Source organism: Camelus ferus, chromosome 8, assembly GCF_009834535.1.
Source record: "Camelus ferus isolate YT-003-E chromosome 8, BCGSAC_Cfer_1.0, whole genome shotgun sequence".
Lineage (NCBI taxonomy): Eukaryota > Metazoa > Chordata > Mammalia > Artiodactyla > Camelidae > Camelus > Camelus ferus.
The window spans coordinates 63,472,571-63,496,795 of record NC_045703.1 but is presented as its reverse complement, the minus strand read 5'-3'; the positions used below and the strand labels follow the sequence as shown (position 1 = coordinate 63,496,795).

Here is a 24,225-nt window from a genome sequence, read left to right as displayed (position 1 = left end):
ACGAAAAACAAAAACAACTTCTGTTCGCCACTCACATAGGCCTTGACAAGTCGGCCCTCAACACCCGGACACCCTGGACTTTGGGGTGGGGGCAGGGAGGGAGAAAAGACCAGCTCAGAATGAGAGAGAGGAAAAGGACGGGCTCTCAAAGGTGCTGTTCTAGAACCTCAAGGCGCACCGCCACGTGTCCGCGCTGGGAGGAGCAGGCTCCGGGCTCCGGGAGGGCGCGGCCCAGGCCTGTCCTTGCCGCTGGAGACCCCGAGTCTTGGGCGTGGGGCCTCTGCAAGGAAGGCCACCACTGAATGAAGGACTGTGTGAATGAAAGTGAGGTAACACCACATGGTCCTCCTGGAAGTACACTGTCTACAAGCTAAATCCTTAATCATTTCAGACAACTTGTAGAAAATAGCTGTACGCCATTCATTCCGTTGGCAGTGGAATCACCTCGAAGGCTTGGAGGCCTGCTGACTGGGGGCTGATGGTAAGTGCTCATGATTTTCCATGAGAACTCGCTGGAGACAACTCTCCTTCTGGCTTAAAGGTTACAAGGTTTGACTCTGGGCTTCCAAGAACAGATGCTGTAAGATTAACGAGTGGCAGGTCACATGGAGTAATGCCCTCATTTTAAAATTCATCATGTTGCAAACCATCAGTGGTAGGACTTATCTCCCCCTCCCCCAGTCTGGTGCAAAAACTATTAACATGCATGTATTTAGTAAAATGGAACCCATCAGATAAAAGTTCTTCGTCATTTAAAAACTTACTTTTAAATGACTTTCAATATTTTTTACAGGCATGCCACCTTTATGCTTAGAGCATGCTCTAGAAACGTGCGATATTAATTACATCTTATTTTTACAGAACTGGAAGAAGTTGGTGTTTAAAGAAATCCTACCGTTCATCTTTTTTGTAGGGCAAAGGAACTTCTGAAAAATGAACAATCATCCATTTTTAGAATTTTCAATTTTCATATACCCAGTTTGCTGAAAGCAAATTCAATCTGGTGTCCTCAGCTGCCTTCCCAATTGGAGAGACTAGATGGCCATCCAGTTGAGCAGATGCTTTTTTCTCTTCTTATTTGATTTGCAAACTGGATTAGTGGCAGAGAACCGACACCACATAGTCAAGGAAATGACAAGCCTCTCGCTTTCCCTGGATGCCAGAACCTACCACCCCAGGAAAGGTGACCACGGGAGTTCTCAGGACAGGAACGCCGACTCCCAGCCCCGCGGGACAGCAAGCCCTAGGAGGAGCAAGGCCTTGGGGTTGGAGGGGCAGACAGCCGGAAAGAACAGGTCCCGGGACCCAGGCTGGCCTCACGCACACGCTGCCCTTCGTTGTGGGCTCAGCTATGCCTCCATCAAATGTTTTATCTCCCTACCTAGAATAAGCATTTAAAATTGGGAATTGGCTGTTTCATAGGATCACCAGGAAAGTAAGTCAATGAAATTAAAGAAAGAGCAAAAATAGACTCTTACTCCCCGCGTGCATTTGGAGGGCACAACTAGAAAACGCTTTCATGCTTGTTTTGATACGTTATCTGAATTACGTCCATTTATCTTCATTTCAGTCTTTCTCTCCTGAGCCTTTTTTTTTTTTTTTTAATGGAGGTACTGGGGATAGAACCCAGGACCTCGTGCATGCTAAGCACGCGCTCTACCACCGAGTTATTGCCCAGCCCCCACCAATGACCTCTTAAAATGACTAAGGCAGGAAGAAGGGCTTCACATCTACAGAGGAGACAGTGTGGCATCAGCAAATGCACCAGTTAGGGTCACATTTACACTTAAAACCACAGAGCAGCGAGGACGCAGTAAGACGCTCACCGGCCACTCCACACTAACCGACACCAGCCGGGGCTTCAACCGAGGTCCCCGCAGCACATCACGTAGTGACCCTGATGTCAGGGAGAAACACTACACTTGCGTTGCATGTCTGTCTGTCTGTATGTCTTCCTCCCTCCCTCTCTCTCTTTCTTTCTTCCTTCATTAAACAAAACAGCAGTTTTCAGGAAGGCACAGTGCCCTATTTTAACAAGCTCACAGAGACTCCCAAACATGATCCAAGTTAACGAACCACTAATAGATACTCTTTTTCTATCAACACAGCACAGTCTCAGGAACATTCGTCTTGGCTTGGACAGACCTGAAAGCACAGAATAGAGGAGGAGGTGATTTTGGAAAAAATGGGTGGCTTTCCACAATCATATTCCTCAGAATCCAGGCTTTGGGATAAGAAAACCCCTTCACTTGCGGGCTCTGCGAGCAGATGTGCAGCTGCACCTGGACCCCACACGGGCCTCCCTCGCACTCACATCCCAGGACCTGTCTCAGAGCACGCCGGCCTTGGCACCCACCTTCTATCTGGCTGTCCAGAGTCTCCCCGCTTTTCACAGACCTTAGACATTTGTGAGGGACACAGCTCAGATATCGGCACACCCCCAAATTACCGATCCCATCATTGTATGTCATCTCCCCCTCAAGCAGGTAGGCACTGATGAGCAGAAAAAGGCCGTGTGGAGACACGACTGACTGCTGTCCCTGGGCCACTCGCCGTCTGAGCTGCACTGCCACCCGCCTGCCTCGTGGTCAAGGCTGTTCACATCTGTGCCTTTAGCAAAACTACGGATCATCACACACCACGAGTCAGCTTGGAAGAGCCGAAATCAGACACGTTAGAGGCAGCAATGCCAGGGGACTCTGGCATTATTACCTCGTGATCCGTCTCCTACGTTTTAAGCTGTGAGAGTCGGTCATGAGACAAGCCAAGGAGAAGCCTGCCGGTCCCTGCCCCACCGTCTGAGACAGTCTGAAAAACCAAACACACCTGATATATACACCTTTGGTTTGGCAAGCCTTGTTCCAGAATGACTGTAAGCACTACCAGTGAATCAGGCCCCTGCAGGGGCACTACAAGCGGAGCCGCCCCCGCTCCCCACGAGAGCGCCCAGACACTCCCTAGGACGGGGCTCCCTTCCCGGGAGCTCAGGGGCCGCCTTCTTGATGGGCGTCTACAGCCTGTCGAGATTTCTTGAGGCCTTTTAGGAGCCAGATCCTTGTCAACATCAAGCATCCCATTTTGGGAAACTGAAATGTCTCCCTGGGAATGAACCCCCCTCCCTGAAATCACAAGAAGTGCTGAAGGAAAACTTGATCCACTTTACAGACAATAAAAATTCAAGACGAAATAACCTCTTCCATCCAGTGTCAGTTGTACAAATACCAGAAATACAAGCTGACCCCAAATAATCTTTTTCCCCTTTGAGTCTCTCCCTCCTTTCCCCCGCTCACACATGCGCTGAGAAACAGGCCGCAGGAAGCCGCTAAGCTGTGAGTTCATTTATCACAGGCACAATTGGTAAGGAAGCTATCAAAGTAAATGAGCTCCTCATGACCCCGAGGAAGGACACGCACCCAGCACTGTCTGTAACGAAGGACACGAAGCAGGGGAAATCTGGACTGAAAGTCAGGACAGGGTTGGGTGCTCTTGGCACGAGTGGCCTGGCTAGGAGACAGGAGAACTAAAAACCAAATTCTAACAAGTCCCAGGACGACCTGAGCAGAGCCCTGACTGTAACATATTTATAAGAAAGTATTACACAACCAGAAAACGAAGTCCATTTGGATACATAGCCAATTCTACCAGTTTGCAACTCAGTTGTCTTTTTACGTCTTCAAAAGAAACTGCTGCTTACTTTTCAAACCAGCTTTCACTCAACACATCCGAAAGTGTGTGCTTTCTCTGGCAATTTAACAGGAAATACTCCTGCCTCTTTGGACAACCTCTCCCTTTAACTATTCATCCTTTTCCTTGCATGAACTCGGCGAGCCCTTGTAAACCTGGCAAGGGAGCCAAAATGGGCTTGTAAACCTATCGTTGTGGGGGGAGGGAGGAAACGAGGGTTTGCTCACCTGAGCCAGGTGCCAGGTGTCAGGCAGGGGCTGGACCTCAGTCCTTCTCCCGACCTTCCAGCCGCTGTCATGAACCTAACGACCGGCTCCTAGAGGCTGTCACCTCTGCAGCTCATACTGCGACAGGGAGGTGGAGCCCACATTCCAAAGCAGAGTCTCCCCTCTTTCCTGCGACGCTTCCTCCACAGAGGACTGCACCTCATCCCAACAAGGGGCTCCAGCTGCGCGGCTGTTCAGCTGCAGATCGAGTTTGAGGAAGCGTCTGCGAGGCTGTAAGACAAAGCCAGCCCGACAAAGCGCCCCCGGCGTCAGTGACCCGCAGGCGGGTCTGAGGTGCCACCCAAGCCCGGGTGAGCAAGTCATCCCGAGAGGATCTAGCCGTCCAGCTTCCTGGCTTCCTTTCTCTCTGGAATTTGACAAACTACCATTTTTTTTAAACTTTCTATAGCTCACTCTTTGGAACATCTCCCAGGATGCTTAATAGAGTGTCACTCTAGAAGTGGTCCAAGGTTTACAGAGCAGTAGCTGGACCTACACCAACACACCAGAACAAGGCGCCGAGTCACGCACGGGGGGAAGGCAGCCCACTTCTAGGGGGTTTAATAACACGCGGCTAGGCGGTCCTAGGCAACAGACGATGGGCGAATATTCAGCCACTCTTGTGTTTGCACTGTCCTCAAACTAACCGGCTTCGGGGACCTCAAAAGTGCTGACAATAGATAGATACTTGATTTCAACCAAAGGGCCCAGATAAATATGTCTACTCACTTCTTTTTTTAATGGAGGCACTGGGGATTGAACCCAGGACATCGTGCATGCTACGCACACACTCTACCACTGAGCTCCACCTTCCTTCCTCACTTTTTTTTTTTAATACCTTTATTATGGTATGATTCCTGTATAGTAAGCTACACATATGTCAGATGTACAACTTGATGAACTTTGATAGGCGTGTACACCAATGAAACCATCACCACATTCCAGACAGCTAACATTTCCATCGCTCCCCAAGAGGTGCAAATTTCGAATTCCCAGTTTATCCCTTTCCACCCCCTTTACCCGCTGGTAAGTTTGTTCTCTATGTCTGCATTTATTTCTTATTTAAGAAAAAGAAATGAAACTCAAGCTACAGTTGGGTAGTCTGTGGTAGCATATTAGGGTTTGTCTTTTAAAATTTTTTTTCAATACTCAATTACATTTCAAAGTAATAATTTAAAAACTATCTCAGAACATACTACGGTATATTCTTTATTTTGGGTTTACTCCAACTGCGACTCGGGCCTCTGATATATCTCTGATGTTTCTTAAACTGTCCGAGCAATGTTCATAGTTAAGTGGCAAGTAAACATTTGGTGATGATTATAAACTAAAAAAGATTTACTCATTTCTCATTCATATAGTCCTCTGGGTTTTCAAAAAGCTTTCCATTCAACTGTCTCAGTGGTCCTGCCAGTGGAGTTAGATGGACTTCTATTCGGTTTTGTTACATGTAAAGATGAAACCATCAAGTCACTATCAACTCCATCCATCCTAGCAGTGAGGTGAGCTCTTACCGAGCCATCTCTGTCTCTTTAGAAAGGTCCTCTTTGAGTCCAAGATAGTTTTTTCTCTTTCAAAGAAGTGAAATAAAATCCACAATGCCCAGTTTTTAACACCAAATTCTAGCCCCCCCAACTGCACCCTCAAAGTCAGTCGGCAATCAGCTAAGAGAGTCTCAAGTCATGTCTGAGGTTTAGTCACAGCAGTAAGGTCCAAATCTGCAGAATTACTCATTTTAAATAATAAATCAGAAAGGGTTCAAGGTTATCCCTATAATAGTCCTTATCAGTTTTATCCAGTATGTTTTCTTGAGTGGAAGGAAAAGAGGAAAAGTTGGTGGGGGAGGGGTTTGCATACATAAATATCACTCATCATACATATTTCAGTCAAAGAAAGGTTCTGAATGAACCATGGCCCCATCCGCGGTGCTACAGACTGCGGGCAGGGCTGGCATTAGAGCTGATTTCTTTTAGGAAAACTGTAAAGAACACCGGAACATCCTAACTTATGGCAAGTCAATATATCAGGGAATTAGAGGGGAAGGTAGGGTTGCCAAACTTAGCAAATGAAAATACACAAGAAAAAATGTTTAGCATAAGTATGTCCCAAATATTGCACGGGACACTTATACTAAAATTGCTTGTGTACCTGAAATTCAGTTGGATTGGGCATCCTGTACCTTATCTAGCACCCGACTAGGGAGTGGAGTGGGCAGAACATCAGGGGCCCTGAGCTGGCTGCACGGTGGGTTGCAGTCACGTCCGCAGCAAGATGGGCGTTCTAGAGCTGAGGACGTCGTCGGGGCTGTGAGAGCACTCCCTTACAGGTTCTCTCCTTTTTCTGCATCAGACAATGACTTCGAGCTTCCCATATGCCTTGGAATGTTCTAGGACAAGGAGGTGAATAAAGCACTGCCTCTGTCTTCTGGGAGCTGCCTGCCCGGAGGGAGGGAATTAAATTCACAAGTGCTCAGAGGTGTGCAGTCACAGCAAACAGAGTAGGAAAAAAGAGAGTCACGGGGCCTTGGGATGGGCACTGTGTCAGAGAGGGTGCTCAAGGCTTTTTCTAAATTAAGACAGAGAGGATGTGTGAGAGAGGGCATGAGGAGTGTGGAAAAGTGAGAGAGGGGGTGGGGGTGAGGGAAGGAGACGGGAGGGGAGGAAGGCGGAGGACTGGTCACCTGAGCAAAGCACTCTGGAGCCATTTCATGTAGAAAACAAAGGGCCTTCAGGCCAACCCTACAGCACATGAAACCAGCATCCTGAGTGATGGAAACAGCTCCTCCATTTAAGGACACCTGACCATCTACAGTGGATTTCTGGGAAGTCAGTAGTTAACGCTGTTTATGAAATTCGTGAAGAAAGTACACCTGTGACCAGGAAAACATCTCCCTCATTTCCTAAAGGTGAGTCCATTTTGGGGCAAGAGGAATGTGTGACCAGGAAGAAAGAGTAGACCCTAAGGGGACCAACACTCCCCATCACAGCAACTGGTGGATTGTGGTCTCCACCTGGGAACATGTTGGAAACAAAGCTCCCATGGCTTCTGAATCCCTTCTCCTGTTCAAAAGGACAAAGATCTGATCTTAGGTCACTACAGCACCAACCAGAACCAGGAACCCTGCCATCATCTTTATCAGTTATAGTGATGACATTGCACTTTTGGCTTGCATCCAAAGTTCTAAGGAAGGACTTCCTTTGACATTTATAGTAAACAATTTTTTCAAAAAATTCAAAATATATTAAAATGACTCTCCTTAAAAACTTGCCTATCTGATTTTTCCCCCTAAGAATTAAGGAAAAGCCACAGCTGTAAGAACTGCTCTTCGCTTTGGCACTGAGATGGGCAGATATGCAAATCAGGTCCTGCAGTTTCGCTGCACCTCCCCCTACCTGTCCTTTCAATCATGGTCCTCCCCGAAGGATAACAATGGGTCTCATAAAACGAACCAGGTTGAAACTGATGCCCTTGTCATACAAGGTAACCAGACTTTCCCGTGTTGAGTCATACTCCTGACAAGGAGACAGTCTCAAATAGCACACATTTTGCAGCAGCATGTTGGAACTGGCACGTGATGCCCTGGGTAACCACAACTAGAGGGAAAAGTAAAAGAATCAGCACCACTGACTCTCAAGCCCAGAGGGGCTTCCTGTCATCAGACGGACGCCACCTGGCTCCCTGAGCTGTCTAACTTCTCCAGGGACGAGGCCTCTCTCCCCAGGCTTCCACGTCTGTTTGGACGTCTCCAAGGGCTAAGAAGTCCAGATCTGTGCCCTCCACTGTTACAAAGGAAAGTCAATCCTTTAACTGTGCTTCTTTTAAGCCAGTGGCCGTAAAACCACTCAAATGTTCTCCAAGACGAGCACATTCACCCTCATCTGACATACACCTTCCCCCCAAATCCAGGTCATTCAGGTTCGTGTGGGGCAGGTGACACTGCCGAGAATGACCACTCATCTCAGCCCAACTGCCTTCCGCTGCTGCAGAGGCTGGAGCTCCCCTTGGATCCGATCGGCCCGTGAGGCTGGACCGACCCTGAGCCTCCGGCTCTTCCTAGTGGGTTACCCTCACCAGCATCTCCTCATCCCACACGCTGAACTGCTGCGTTTCTGGACCCGGGCACAGAACTCATGCAACACCGCAGTTCTCTCTTCCACCTTCAGGTCACCTACAGGCTTAATTAGCATGTACGATACCCATGTCCTCAGCAGAACAGTAACAAATAAGAAGAGGGGAAGGCTGAGCTCAGAAGCCTCTTTTCCCCCACTCAGCCCCCTTCCACGGGCCTGTGACGAGCTGCAGGAGCCACTGAGAGGAAAGAGGAAGTGGCCGCAGCAGAGATGCCTCCCTTTACAACTGGTCTGTCTATGCTGACTCTGGATAGCAGTCCTGCTGCTCCTTGACCCCATGGTCCTTGTCCCTCGCTCCCCTCATCCTGTCTCCTTTTTCATCCCCATGGGTTTGCTTTCCTCCCTTTGACCTGGGCTGTGGCTTCTGATCTCTCTGGTCCACCCGCTAAGACAATGGTGGGTAAGCAGTGTCTCACCCTGTGCTCCCCAGGAGGTCAGGGTCCTGAGCCCGCGCCTGCAGTCTCATCTCCTGGGCTGACAGAGGCCCAGCAGTGGTCCTGTGCGCAGGTGGTACGAGCCAGCCAGGCTGCACTGCCATCCAAGCCCGCCATCCTTTTCATAAAGAGATTTTTCTTTCTCAAATGCTTTACTAGCATTCTGATACACAGCGTCTGCAACTTTTGATTCACCAACCAAAGAACCCTCTTCAAAAGCTGTAATCAAATTTTCGGCACAATTGTTCTTAGTGAACCTCTGCCAATTGCACTGGAGCACAGGACCCCTTTCTCACAGCCAACAAATCTTTTAATTAAATCCTTTTTGGCATCAAGCATTGGAAGTGATGACCAGCTCACTGGCCTGCAGTTCTGGGACACTACCTTTTCCTTTGCTTGCAAATCAGAACACCCACCTAGTTCCAAACATGGGGGTCCTCTCCTGCTCGCCACAATGCCTGGATTTTGCAGCAATTGGAGGGAATCTGTAAATTCTTCTCATTCCCAGGGATGTAATTTTCAAGGCCAGGCCAACTCCAAGAACAGCTAGGGCTCCTCGTCATCTCCTCACCCCTCCCTGGCTCTCCTCCCTCTTACGCAGAGGCTTTGCTTTATCTGTGAGCACAGCGGGCCTCGCCCTTCCTCGCTCAGCAACACTGTAAAGGCTTTTCTGTCTGTTTCAGTATTTCACATAAGCCTCATCTCAAAGCAGCCTTGAGCCTCCTGCTTCACCTTCTCCAGGTCCATCCTGGACTCACAAGGACCTTGTTGGTTATCTAGACGGTCACGATTCACTTCACATGGCTTAACGGGATTACACTGTCGGCTTTATTAGCCGCCTCGTATCAGCTTCCCTTTAAAAAACTGTCCCGTTGCCTGACTTTACCTCTGAACCCTCTGTAATCTGTCTTCCAAAAACTGTTACAGCACAGGCAGTGGGTCAGCCAGACATGGTCCACGCCAGCATTAGCACATCCGTGTCCTTAGTAACGGTAACAGCGGCCCGCTTCCTTCCCACTGTGTCTCCACCAGGAATTCCCGTCAGCACCCTGGACAAGCAGCCTCCTTACCACCATTTTTGGAGAGATGCAGAGAGATTAAGCCTGTGGCCCAAAGCAGCCCAGTAAGTGGCAAGCCCAGGAAAAGCTCAGCTCTGGGTGACGCCACAACTGACACCTCTTCTGCCCTGCACTCCCCTCTACGCTCTTAAAAGCCCTTTTCCTTCTTTCTTTAAAGAAGAGGATTTAACTACTTCTTTTCCAATGTTTACACATATTATTTCATTCTTTTCTAACTGCATTATAATTTTTTTAAGGCAGAGATTTATTTATTTATTTATTTATTTTTATTTGTTTTGGGGGGGAGGTAATTAGGTTTTTATTTATTTGTTTGTCTTTAATGGAGGCACTGGGGATTGAACCCAGGACCTTGTGCATGCTAAGCACGTGCTCTACCACTGAGCTATACCCTCCCTTGCTGCATTATAACTTTTGATTTATATATATATATATATATATATATATATTTTGAAGTATAATGGACATAACATTTTATGTTATTATACACCAGGTGGAAAAAGTTGGGTTTTTCCCCCCCAGTATTTTATTGCGTATGGCAAACAGAATTCTTCTTCCAGATTTTTAGGAATTAAAAAAATGCCCAGATTTAGGATTAGTGGTGAATTTATTTTTTCCATACTTCCCTCTATCTTATACTTTTTTCTACACTATGCATTACTTGCATGATTTTAAAGTAGAAGTAATAATATAAACAGAACCCGCATATTCCAAGACCACATTTTATCGAGGCAACGCAACAGATACTCTTTCTTCTTTAACAACATTTAGCAAAAGTTTAGAAAAGTACAAAAGGGAAGTTTAGCAAAATTGAGAGGCTTCGTGATGGGAATTTTACTATAAAAACAGGAGAGATACATCTATTTATTTTTTAATTTTATTTATTTATTTTTTTCTTTTAACAGAGGGACTGGAGATTGGAACCAGGACCTCACGCACGCTGAGCTGGCTACTAGGCTCCCATGTTCATTTTTCAAAGAGGCATCAGCGGGCAGGATCAGGATGGGGCGCGGCAGGCCTGTGTAAACTTAGAGGCCTCTGTTCCCGCCGCCACCACCATCCAGGGAGTCAGGCAGTGGGGAGGGCTACCCTGAGCGCTCCACTTTGGGCTCACGGGCAGATGTGTCCAGATGTGGAGTCTAACTCCCGAAGGGCTTGTGTTTACCTCCCCCACCCCTACTCAACTTCCACACGGGAGCAAATATGATTAACATATATGGGTACAGAGTGGACCTGAGCCCACATGCCCTAGTAAATTCATTAACAAACTAATGCAAATATTTGGGGAGTTTTCCTAAATATATTCTAACAATGTTTCTTGATTATATGTGCACGTACTAACCTTAATTGCACAAACTGGAACCATGGACTTAAAGGAATCTGGAAGTTTCTTAGACATGCTAAGAAACATGTCCAAGGTTACACAGTTAATGACAGAGTCAAGGACAATAACCTAAACTCTATTTTTAAAACACTGAATTTAATCTAAGTTATTTTTAGGTAAACTCCCGAGTTAATGTAAATAGCTAACTCTAGTGAAGGCAAGGCTCAGTTTGGAAATCATGTGTTTTCAGTATATGGTACAAAGAGGGACAGTTTTTCTCAGTTGAACAGTTCTGTAGATTCATATGCATATTTCATAGTTTAAAAATGCTATATAGATCAATGGTTTGGCAGCTGGCTGAAATAATTCCATATTTAAAAATCTGCAGCGTGCATCTGTTAGCAGTTTTGAGTTCCTACCGCAGACTAACAGTTTGGTGATAGCAAGCTGTCTTCCAATTAATGTTCCAGAAAACATTTTATTTCAAGATTTCTAGAACCAGAGCCAAGATTTTCTGGGATTTGGTTACATGAAGCATCACTGTAGTTTTTCCCTTTTACAAATCTTTCACATCTAAGGTTCAGAAGCAGAATGTCTTGAAAAACGTTTTGTTTGCTTTTCTAAAAAAGCTTAACTGAGGCCCTTTAATAGGCGACCTGACTTTAATCTTTCCTAACCTATTGGATAAAGTCACAAAAACATTTAAAGCCCATCACATTATATTTACATCATTCCCTTTCTCAGAATTATGCAATTTCTCTTGTGTTTCGCCCTTAGCAAACTTGGAATCAGACATTATAAACATTCACCCTCCCAAAGAGGTTCATTTGGTTTTCTTGGGCTGGCTTCCCCACCCTCTAGCCATCTTTCTGTAAAATCACAGCCCCTATCATCTTCGAAAGTCACGAGACAAACCGTCCTTATGACACCTACAGATAAACCCCTCTTGGCCACCAGACCTGGAGCCCATGAAATCACACACGACACACTGGGTGCACATTTGGTTTCCATCCTTTCCTGCCTCCTGTTACACTACACTCGGAGCTTCTCAAGAGATGACAGTGCCTGGCCACTCAATTATCTGTTGGGTGAACAAAGTAAACAAAGCCTGAAGCCAAACTGATAACCAGTGTGCATTCATTCTCTGTAGTTAACGATTTTTCCTTTTCCTGTACTATTTCAAATAATAATGTAGAACATCTGAAAATCTATACTAACGCACTTTTTTTCACTTGAAAACTGAAAAAAAATGGTAGAAAAAGTCCCACACTCTGGCACTTAATTTCCGCCTTGTCCTATAGGATTTGGTTTAGAAATTACCAGCTCTATGAGGCTATAAATTCTGTGAATATGGGACTGATGCCTTACTCAGCCTCTTATCCACATAAAGCCACTACGGTGTCATGCACAGAGTCCCAATCATTATTTGGGGGAATGCCCAGAAGGCTAGGCAGGATGTTCCTTACTTTCCTTGGATGGGAAAGAAAGAACAAAGAAGCAGCTAAAGAGAACATGTGAACACACAGAAGACTTACTAGAACTGGCACAAATACAAGCAGTAAGACACAGAGGAAACGAGTCGCACTGTGTGCGCGTTAACCTCTTGGCAAGAAATGACAGGAAGTGAAGAGGAGGATCTTTTCTCCATGCTGATCCAGGCCCCATACGGGCCACCATGGACAGCACAGGGGCTTTAGGGACAAGGGGGTGGGGAGATGTTGTAGGTAACCAGTCATTGGGTCTCCAGGACAATGATGGGCAGACGTCTATAGCTCTCAAGAGTACAAAACTGCTGCTATATAAAGCCAAATATACACAGGCAGTTAAAAACTGTAATCATTTTTGTCAATTTTGCTGCTGTTAAAGTTGTTTTCTACCACCACCCACAGCAGCACAGAACAGGCATGAGGTCACGTTCACCTTTTCTGAACTCCAGGTTGGGATGTGTGCGTTCGCCTTACAGGAGAACTGGTGTCGATGGAAATGCCTGACACAGGCGGTCGGCACTCAGTGTCTACTTGCTGAATGAACGGTTTCGTACAAAATCCTTAACCCTGAGAATACTCTAGGGCCACTCCCGGTCACCACGATGGACGTCTTCCTAATTCTGCTGCCACAGATGCTCTGTCCTTGCAACACTGATTCTACTGTTACACACGGGTTTCATGTTGACAGGCTGGCTCCATTTCAAAGCCTTGGTGATATGGTCTCATCACAGGCGATGTCACCAACAGAACATTCACAGAGCATGTGCTAGGACTGCCCCCAGAACAAGGCCTCCAGGTGGCCTCACGTTTTTACCAGACGGGTGTCAGGGCAGCCTCGGGTACAAGGAACAGGCTCAGGTGTGATGACAGCATACGGCAGGTGTCAGAGCGAGGGTTCGAGCCCCAGGCCTCCAGCGCTCTTTTCACGCTATCCCAGGTACCCCTGAAAGTCCACCTCCCCGCCTTTGGCTGGTGGGAAACAACTGGAATTCTACACTATCTCCTTGCTCTAAACTAGAGGGGTCATGGCTAAAGCACGATCATCTGAAAAGTAGGCAGAGAAATAAGAAATCCCACAGCAAGTTCACCTCCCCCAGCCCACTGAGCGGCTCTTTTCCTTTAGAAGAATATGGAGGTAACACTGCCACACATCAGTCTGACACTAAGCAAATCCAGAGCCTGTGCCCGCCCCATTCCTTCAAGCCCTCACTATCAAGGCTTTATTGTATTGTGCGCTCCCAGGGACCTCCTGGCGGTCACAGCAGTCCCCTTTCATCAGCCCTCAGGCCACTGTTCCTGCCTCTCCCCTGAGGGGGACCAGGAGCTGCTGGGCCGTGTCTTCCTGCAGGGGTCCTCCCTGGACGCTCCCGGCCAGCATCACCGGCCCTTGGTCCCACGGCTGTCATCATCCCCAGCTCCACCCTGCTCCCTGCTCCACTGGGCCCCTCTGCAGGGGAGGTGCAACACAATTTTAAAGAGGCAGAGAGGATTTCCCACCCTAAACCCAAACATACACAATCCTAGCAGAGTTTCCGCTCCCCAGTCGAGTGGAAGGGAAGAGTGTGTTTACTTAGGGTTCCCTTACACTTCGTAAACATAGCCCAGGCTAAGTTTTAACGTATATAAATATTCAACCTAACGGAGCACGTATGATGATACGTGATGAATATTTGCAGCGAAGAGTGGTAATTTTAACTAGAATTTCCTTAGGGGATATGAGGAATGTTCAGGGCTTCCCCCAAAAGTGTCTTGTGTAAGCTGCTTTCTGCCAAGTGCTGTCCCCGCTAAGGGAGCGTGGTGCAGCTGCACTGAAGGGCAGTGCTGACCGCGAGCAGTCTGCTTTGGTGACCAGAGATGTCTGGACTTTGGAAACAAGTCAACATAGGACTCACACAAATTTCCCAGTTAGCATCTTAAAGAACCATCAAATCCAATAAATACAAGACGCCTTCTGTTTGCGCCTCAGATAGAAATATAGACAACATATGCATACACACTATAAGGCTGACATTAGATGAAAAATGAAATATCCACCCCAATCATTGTTAGTCTAGAGCTATGTAAGACCTAAGGGGGAGGAACGCGATTGCTTCCAGAGAGGGTTACTGAAGGTCAGAAGTGATCTTTTCCAGAAAATTAAAGTTGGCTATGATGTCTTTCATCCTTCAAAGTAAAATCCAGCTCTTTTACTTTACTAGGTACTGCTGAACGCACAATTTCCCAACATCCACTGATCACTCCCCAATATTCCATGGCTCTCCCTGTGGGCCAGACCCCTCATGTCCAAGGGCTTCACCATGACCCTCTTCCTCCTGTCCCTCCTTCAAGTCAGGGCCAGCTCGTGGCTTGGCAACAGCGGTGGGTTCCTGCAGGCACACTCTGCCTGCGACTTAAAGGGATTTTTAAGTCTATATGAGCACATAGGAGCACTCAAAAGAAACATCTAAATAAAATAGTGACAGCCATGAGCATGCAAGTACATACCGGGCACTGCGCTAAGACCTGACATACAGTATCTCCTGCAATCTCCAAAGAGCTCTCTGAGGAAGTCACCGTTGCTAACACTCCTGTCCCACACGAGGCAAATGAGGCTTAGACAATTCAAGTGTCTCCCTGACGTCTCAGTGCTGTTCTGTGAGAGACATTCGAATCAGGTCAACCTCAAAGGCCCAGGCTCTTACCATGACATAATACCACAAGTTATACATGGAACAATCTTTGCACTTAGTTTCAAATCAGACTCGCTACGGTTTTTAGTCAACAAAATTAAACGTTCCTAATTACACTGGAAGAACTTCAAGGTGTTTTCAAATGAAAAAGACAATTAAACAGTACACATTCAGAAAGCCATTTGGTGCTGAGAGGAAAAAGAATGGTCCTCAATGTTCTACATATGCAAGAAAGAGTCGAGGCCATGCCCGCGTCCCTCACATGCCTCAAATTAAAAAACAGAAGTTAGTCCCCTAAAAATCAACCAGAAAAAATAACATAAAACAACAGCAACAACAACAAAACCAAAACCAACCCCCCCCACCAGACTTCAGAGTTAAATGTGAATTTCTGGTTGTGTTGAGACGTAAGAACTAACTTGGAAAGAAAACAGATAACTTGTCTCCAATAAACATTAAATCTTAGTTATCGCCAATGTTGAAGCCTGGGATAGTCCACGTAAGATATTTTTTCAGAGCTATAATTGCACGTGAAACATAAATTCAACTCAGTCTGCAGTGGCATATTTGGACACGGGTAAGATGCATGGCCTTGGGCTGGTTTTTGCTCTTTATTAAGAGTTTTCTGTCTTATCTCACAAGGTAAAGCTGCCAGCCATTACTGCTTGCTGCTGTTAGCTCTACACTGATGCCAGTCTCCTTGCTGGACTTTGGTGGAACTTCTTGATCTACCAGGACACCTGTCAGCCCCATGTCTGTAATTACTGTGGACTAGAAAACCAAACGATCAAGACACTCGGAACAGTGTATGAGACACGAAGCTGAATTTGTCCTCTGAGGCCACACCTGGGCTGCATAAGAAAGCTGTCTGCATTCCGGTAGACCAGGAGTAGCCTGGACTCCCAGGCTCTGCCCTTCAATCTGCCTATAAACACATACACACCCACCCCACCAACTTGCAGGTGGCCTGATGCCCCCCTGAAGACAGGATGTGCTGGACCACGCCCACCCTGACCGGCACCCTGGCCATGCCTCCTGGCCCGCCCAAGCCGGATGTCCTCGCCCAGCCCCTCCGGGTCTGTGCACTCCTCCAAGGCGGACCTCGTCATGATGGCCTGGGCAGCTCAGCCCCCGGCCCTCACCTCCTGGTTGTGCTTAGGAAAAATGAAAGGTCCTGAACAAGTAACCCTAAATCAGCCAGGATTTTTAAGTACTTGATCTGAATGGTTTTGGAAATAAATCATCAGTTTGTTTTGTTCTCAAGCGTTTATCACGATGGACATTCTGAGTCTCTCTGAAGGCACAGCGATGATTCAAGCACAGCAGGGGCTGGGCACTACAGATGCAGCCCTGATTCAGAGACTCACAAGTTCCTGCAGGTGTTTCTTCATGTAGGAACACCACACTGAGCTTATGAGCCCGTACAGGAGCACGTGAAGGCTGTGAGGCCGGCCTGTCACTTGAGTCTGCTGATGATAAACACACAGCTGACGGCTCTGGGTCAGAGAAGTGCTGCGTGACCCACTCAGGCTGGACAGAGCCTCGTGGGGTCGTTCCCGCAGCCCCTGGAGGAGAGGGCCGGGGTCTGCCGCAGCCCGCGGCTCCCGGGACACCGGGCGCACGGCGGGAACTCAGCAAGCGTTCGCTGAGAGACATGTCTACCTCAAGGGTAAAAGCCGTTCTGGGCCATCCGCTGCCTGGCATCAATGTCCTCCTCAAATACAGCAGAAAGGGGCTATTTTTCCCACTTCAGAGCTGGTAGATCAACCTGCCGAATTCTGACCAGTCCCAGTCTCCTTCCTAAGTCATTCAAAGTTCACGTGTGCACTACGACTTGTGACCCCTGGGTGGCATCCACCTGAGATCACAGTTAGAAGTACGATGATACATAAAATAGATAAACAACACGTTCCTACTGCAGAGCACAGGGAACCATACTCAATATCGTGTAGTAACTTATGGTGAAAAAGAATATGAAAATGAGTAAGTGTATGTACGTTCACGTATGACTGAAGCATTGTGCTGTGCACCACAAATTGTCACAACATTGCAAACTGACTATACGTCAGTAAAATACATATACACATACACACAAATAAATAAATAAAAAGTATGATGAATATATAACTTATTGTCCATGGAAGAACACTTTCAAAAGTGCAAAGAAGCACTATTAATAATTACACTAGGACAACAGTGTAAACTGAGGCTGTCTGGGGCAAACTGGGTCATATGGTCATGCTAATTTTAAGTGAGGTGACAAAGAATCTCAGCTTAGCCAAACTGAATCCCAACTCTTATCTTGGACCTAAAACAAATAAGGCTGGAGCGATTTTGAAGAAAAGTCAAATGTGACAAGGATTGTATCATCAGAGGCAAAAACGCTCCAAGCTAGGAAGGCTGGCAGGTTCACCCTCTAAGTGTACGACTGCCAGGCTGCTTAGAAATAAAACAATTTGCATGGATTGGAAGTATAAAATATTTTTTTAAAGAATTAAATTACAAGATTTCTCCCCATAACTTTATACTTTTCTCAACAGGATTCCTGGGCCAGGAACTTTCAGCTGAAAATCTCCCTTCAGTTCTCATTGAAGTTAAATTATTAGGAAGATAAAAAGTCAGGAGAACTGGAGTAAACATTGTTAGTTACTATATAAAACTTTTGAGTAGAAACACGTTTTCCAAAATGCTTTTCTGTTTATACTCAGTGAGTCCATTCTTTCGGCTGGTTACTTTGTCTTATAGGCATAACTCTTACTTAGGGGAGTAAATTCTAGCAAAACCCATTTTACATCAAATTTTTATTTATTTTTTACTCATTTATTTCAATGATAAAAGTGGGATTTCTCCTATTGGAAAAACATAGTGTAACAAGTGGAATATGGTGGACAACTTTGCAAGATGATTTTTAGCTAATATTTGGGTGAACAAAGTTTTCTGGTTACTGTCACAAAGTTTTCGTGTTATGTCACTGGGCAGAGGATGCAACTGATGTTCCCCAGAATGGAGATGTTAGCCCTTATGGTAGCCAATAATAACACCTGAAGGAAAATTTGAATACAAAGCCAGTGCTATTCAATGATTCTTGCTTTTTAGAGCAAATTTTTAAAAAAAACTGAGATAGAGTCAATATACAAGATCAAGTTTTTAGTGACAGGAAGTTTTGGCTTCTGGGCAGAATGTTTACCATTATTCTGTATAAAACTACCCAGAGAATTCTATCATGCTTGTTTTGGAAAAACCGTAAGAAACGGGAAAAAAATGGGTAAACAATGTAGAAGGCCATGATAAAACCGTGTGTGTGTGTGTGTGTGTGTGTGTATATATATAAGATGTTAACATATCTATTTTATCAATGTCTGTATCATTTTCTCACTTTTATAGGTGTCTATGTATGAAGAGGTGAGTTATTTTATATGCTTTTTGAGAAAAAAGCTCTTTATTTACAAATAATGTCATTAATAGTTCTAAAAATGTGACCTATCTTGCTTGTTCGCTGAAATATATTAGAACCTCAAATTTTCTAACAATAAGGGGAAACTTTAAAGTGAAATGAGTAAGTGGAACGAATTATTTCCCTGTTGAAAATAATAAATATGAACACTCCAACCAGGCCTTTTAATTTCAATTCAACAAATATTTACCGAGAACTAGGCATGGACTGGCATTTTGCGAAGCACCAGAGATACAAAGGTGTGTACTAGTAATACCTTAAGATTCGCTCATAGATATCAATAACCAAACAGGGAAAAGTTGGCTCCATAGCTTCCCAAATTGATAAGACAGTAATCCGTGGCCAGAAATTACGTAGCAAACAATCAGTGGGTGGAACTCACGTCATGAGGTAACAAAGCGCAAATACTTCTGACTATGACAAACGCCATGACTACACGTTCTCAACATGCTCACGTGGTGCAACTTCTACACCAGCTCTACCGCCAATAACTCACAAAATTTCTCTCCTGATCATTTCTGCCATGAGCGATTAATTACTACTTAACATAATTCTACTTAAGAACCCACATATAAATGGGTTCTGCAAAAATGATATCAAATATACCTCTTGGCTTTAATTTCTTAGCTAGATTTTCAAAATCTAGCAAATTCAAATTTACAGCTATTAATGATTATAGTTTGAGTTTATGCTGGAGTACTGTATTGAATTGCATTTGAGTATTTCCCATGTCCCTTGGCCTAAAATGCTATCAAAAGATACTTAACAAAATTGGACCCTTTTTATCTTTGTCCATTCACTTCATTCCTTATTTAAAAGATAACTGAATGCAAATGCCTTCAACTTAATATTTTTTAAAAGATATGGTTTTCTTATATATTTAAATACTAAAACCCAAATGCGATTATGAAAGCAATTTTCCAAATGTCACAAGCAGCTGTCAAAAATAGCTTAAAAAAAGGATAAAGATGACAGAGGCAAGGCCTTATAGGCCACAGCACACACATAAGCTCTCAGGAGATTTTAACTGGGCCAAAGAGACAAACTGGGGAAAAGTGGGCCCACGTGGTTGGTGAAAGTCGGTCAGGGTGCGTGTGAGTCTTAAATTCCTGTAACTAAAATCTCCTTACAAATTCGCGTAAGCCAGAAGTTAATCTTTAATCACCAGAAAAATGGAACATGTCCTAGACTAGAAGAACTCACTGGGCAGGTAACGATCATATAAATGAACAGAACATGATGCTCCTTTAGTCAGTCAAACTTAAATCAATCATTCCGAATAAAAATAGATTCTGCATCTCATAGTCAACCAACTGTCATCTTTCTAAAGTCTCTGCAGCTAAGAACATGGCAGAAGTGAAATCAGATGGAGGAGAGAGCTGTGTGTGAGAGCTGAAAGAAAATAAAAGTAACTTTAAACATAATTTGATTGATAAAATATTTTTCAACAATGGGTTTCCATTCCTTAACTGAATATAACTCATTTAAAAGCTGTGTGTACAGTGAGCAGAAAAACGCTGAGCACAGACCGACATGACTCTGTTGGCCCCCACTGCCCTTTCTCCGGGTTGTCAGGGGTAACGCCTGCCATGAATTCATTTATCTCAAGCTGATCTCTTGAACCTAAATATTTCTGAAGAGATCAAAGTGCGCTATTTTAATTAGCAAGATATAATGTTATCTTAGGCAAACCAAGTGAACAAACTCTAAATCTGAAAAGAAAAATGACAGAGCATGGAATTTGAACACACAGGACACGGTTCTGAAGAGAAATTCATATAACAGATTCTGAACGAGAAGAGCCCGCAGTAATGTTCTGTCACGGAACTGGCTACAAATTCCCCTGATCCAAAACACGCAGGGTGGATGTGAAGAACACAGGATGTGCCAACAGATGCCCCTGGGTTAGAACCCACCTTTTGCCCAAATTAGCTGTATGACTTGATCTGTGAAGTGAAATAGTATCTTCACAGGACAAGCAACTTACGTCAAAGGTCTAGTATAGCAGGTACTCAATACAGAATAATCATTATTATTATTCTGCAGTAACAGTGATAACCACACATGGCTCAATAATGTGGTCAAAGGTGTTTATTCCAGTGCTCCCCAATGCTGGGGATGAGGAAGGAGGAGGAAAAAGAAAGAGAGAGAGACATCATTTCCAGGAATGTAGAAAAGTCCAAGGAGAACCAAGGCCACCAGGGAAGCCCTCATATGTTCTAAGACATCAAACCGCCGGCCAATGTCTTGGCTCTACTGTGATCCTAAGAGGTTTCTAACTCATTATGGATGCAAGAGAAAATGCAGGATGCCCAGGTAAGCCTGAATTTCAAAATCATTCGTTGTTTACCTGAAATTCAAATTCAGTGGGGTTTCCTGTACTTTCATTTGCAAATACTGGAAACTGTATTTCAACTGCCTCTTTCCCTCACAGGCAGCCTGAGGGAATTCTCCTTTATCTCCAGTTCCCGGAGACTGAGAATGTGGTTTCTACCAGTGCAACACACAGCATCATTCATTTACAAAAGTTTTTCTAAGTTTCCCCAAACTTCCAAGGAATTTTTACCCAGTGATGTCATCTGACGCTGATTCTACTAAATAGCTGGTGTCTGCACTCCTGCTTTACACGTGAGGAAACCCCGGCAAAGAGAAGGGCTGCCGTCATCTCACGGCTGCTGCGACCCCAAGTCCATGACATCCTTTTCGCGTGACCAGATTCCACACGTCTTCCCTCAACCAAAAGAGAATGTTTTCTTTTGCATTATGAAACCAAGCATGTTAAACACGCTTTTCAAACTCCCTCCTATTCTCCCCAGTTTGACATAACCCGAATTCTTATTCATAGACTAGATAATCTCTCAAGTGCCTTCCGGCTCTCATTTTCTCTGATCTGTGACCCGTAACGTTGCTAAATCCCAAGGCCTGTTTGTTCAGGAATCTCCGACAGCATTTGTACCTCCAGACTCAGCCTTGCACAGCCTGCTATTCCTTGCACTTCATCCTGGAAGACAAAGTCCACGACACTGAAGGGATGCAGGGACCCCTGGAGCTTGTCAGGGTGTCACTACAACCACGTGGCTGGTCACCTGCGACACCTCCCTGCAGCCAGCGGCAGAGTCCAGGCTACCCGTGAGGGGCTGGTGGGGCGCTGGCTCCTCCTTTCCTCTCCAGGCACCTGCCTCACTAGGGCCGGTTCTCTGAGGCCATTTGGCTTCCTCTGCACAAAGCAGCCTCCCTCTCCTCTGCAGACACGTGCCTCCACCTCTGCCTTCTCAGGGAGAGGGAGATGCCCGGACCACAAGGAGGACACTCTCAGGAATATTCTTCCTGCAGTGTCTGTCCAGTTCCTGTTGCCGGGTTATTCCACGAGTAGCGGTCTTTCCCCCTCTGCTTTCCTGCATATTTCTGAGCAATAATGCTATCTATTTTTGAATAAATAGGACAAGATGGCGGAGGTGGCAGCTTTTACTGGCTTTATCCCATAGCCAGCACGTTACTACACACATGTCCCATAAAATGCATGCTTTTCTGAAAGTCAAGCGCTGCTAAAAAGAGAGAGTGACTGAACACACTCCCCCTGTTCCACTTCCAACCATTTTACAGGACACTTTCTCTTAAGAATGAATATTAACAACAAGGCGGACCTGGCACTCCCAACGTCTGCAGTCTTAAAATCTTTTTCTCTAGAATCAAGATAACAATGAAAATAACAGCTACCATGAATTAAGAGCTTACCGTGTGCCAATCCTACTCTAAACGTCACATGTGCTATTAAGCACCATAATAAACCCTCTGACACAGATGAGGAAACAGAGCAACTGGGGAACCTGCCCAAGGCCATAGGACTAGGGACAGACCGGTGGGTTTGGCTCTGAGCTATGCTCTTCACCCATTCATCATCCTGATGCCCTGATTTGAAACTCAGCAGCTAAAATTTTACATGAAGCATAGATCTGGGCAGAAGGAAGAGGATATGATGAAAAAAAAAACTGAAAAATGATCTAAATAATATTCTTGGCTATTTCCCGAGCCTCCACAAAAGAATTACTGACAAAACATCTCTTGATACAATGTCACTCTGGAAAACTAAAATAAGTTAGGAAACTGATATATTCTAACTACAATAGTCTTATTTATTAAACTTATATGGAAAACACTGAAAAGTAACGATTATTTTTACTTAAAAAAAAAACCCTTGTAACTTAGACTAATGAAATAGATCATCATATCTTACAGTAAAAGTTCCCCCTGCCTCCTAGCCATTAGGCCATCTGGATAAACTGAATCAATCTAACACACTGAATTCATCACACATAACAGACGTTAATGTCACCAGGAGAAACGTACAGAAAGAAGGCTGCCTCCTTCTCCAATGGCTGACTTACAGAACAGTCAAACTACTGCTGCGTGTAAGGAACAGCCAGTACCATACCATACTATGCAATGTTCTGTGATGGGATGTTTCATGTTGTGGGGGCAGGTGTGCAGGGAAGGGGTATCCACATACATGACTGGTTTAAAACCCTGAGTGCAGATATTTGAGTGTTAATAAGGCGCGTTCTTTCAAGGAATAGCTCAGTCAACATTATTTTTAACACCATTTGCATAAAAAATACATGGCTCTTAAGTTAATGCAGAGGACAGCCTAGTTATGACTTTCTGTCTATTCTAGGGAATTCCTTCCACTCCTACCCTAAAGAAATGCCAGATGTTTATTTAAAAGTGGAAAGTAGTATTTACTGGTCTCAACTTTCAAGACCAAATCCATACCTATAAAAATGTGTCTATATGTTTATGTGCCAGATGTTGGTTTCCTCACTCAGAATTGCTATGTGTGTATTACATTTTTATTATGTAGAATTTGAAAATTAACAGAGAGAACTTTTATATAAATGGCCAGAATACTGTTTTAAATTTTTAATGAGTTGATTGAATACAAATGCCTTATAAATGACATAATGGATTTCTGATAGGAAACACTATAAAAATGTGAATGTTATAAAGAAATCCTGTCTAAAAAAAAAAAAACTTGTGTCTTGTGATTTTCACTGAAACTAGGACATTTAAATGCAAAAAAAAAAGGTGTTTATATGAATCATTAAAAACAGCAGCTGAGATGTGATTATATACTCCACAAGATAAATTCCAGAGCAAAATATTGGATCAAAAGAAGTTGACCAATTGAATTAGTCTGATGACAACTTTAAAGAAAAAATGGAGAAAGCTTAAATCACTAAAAATTATATACACATCTGGCTCCTTGATACAGATGTCATTAACTGAGGGTTAGTTAGAGAAAACACAGAATAAACCCTTTTGTGATCCTCAGGGAGCAGTCAAGACCAGAATAAGGCCCGAGAATCCAGCTGTCGTATCACAGCACGGGTTCTGCCGAGAAAAAATGAGGGTGTGCAGTAACAGCAGCTTATCTATCCGTTCTGGGTACATGCTATTCTAAGTGCATTACATCTGTTAACTACTGCATAATGCAGGTGCTACTGTCAACCCACTTTACAGATGAGGAAACTGAGGTGCAGAGAGGGTAACTACAAGGTAATATGAGAACTACTAAGGGGCAGAGCCAGGATTCAAATCCAGGGAAGGTCATCACCTTCCAGAAGCCATGTTGTTAACCACTGCGGGGTACACTGGCCACTGACAACCAGAATGTGGGCACTGGATGAACCCGTAAAAGTGTCTA

At 44.9% G+C, this 24,225-nt stretch overlaps 1 protein-coding gene across 7 annotated transcripts in view; it reads right to left on the bottom strand.

Annotated features, from left to right (window-relative positions):
• Positions 1-24,225, bottom strand: part of SCAF8 (SR-related CTD associated factor 8) — a 191,643-nt gene that overhangs the window by 61,562 nt on the left and 105,856 nt on the right. The gene's annotated exons all lie outside the window — the stretch shown is intronic.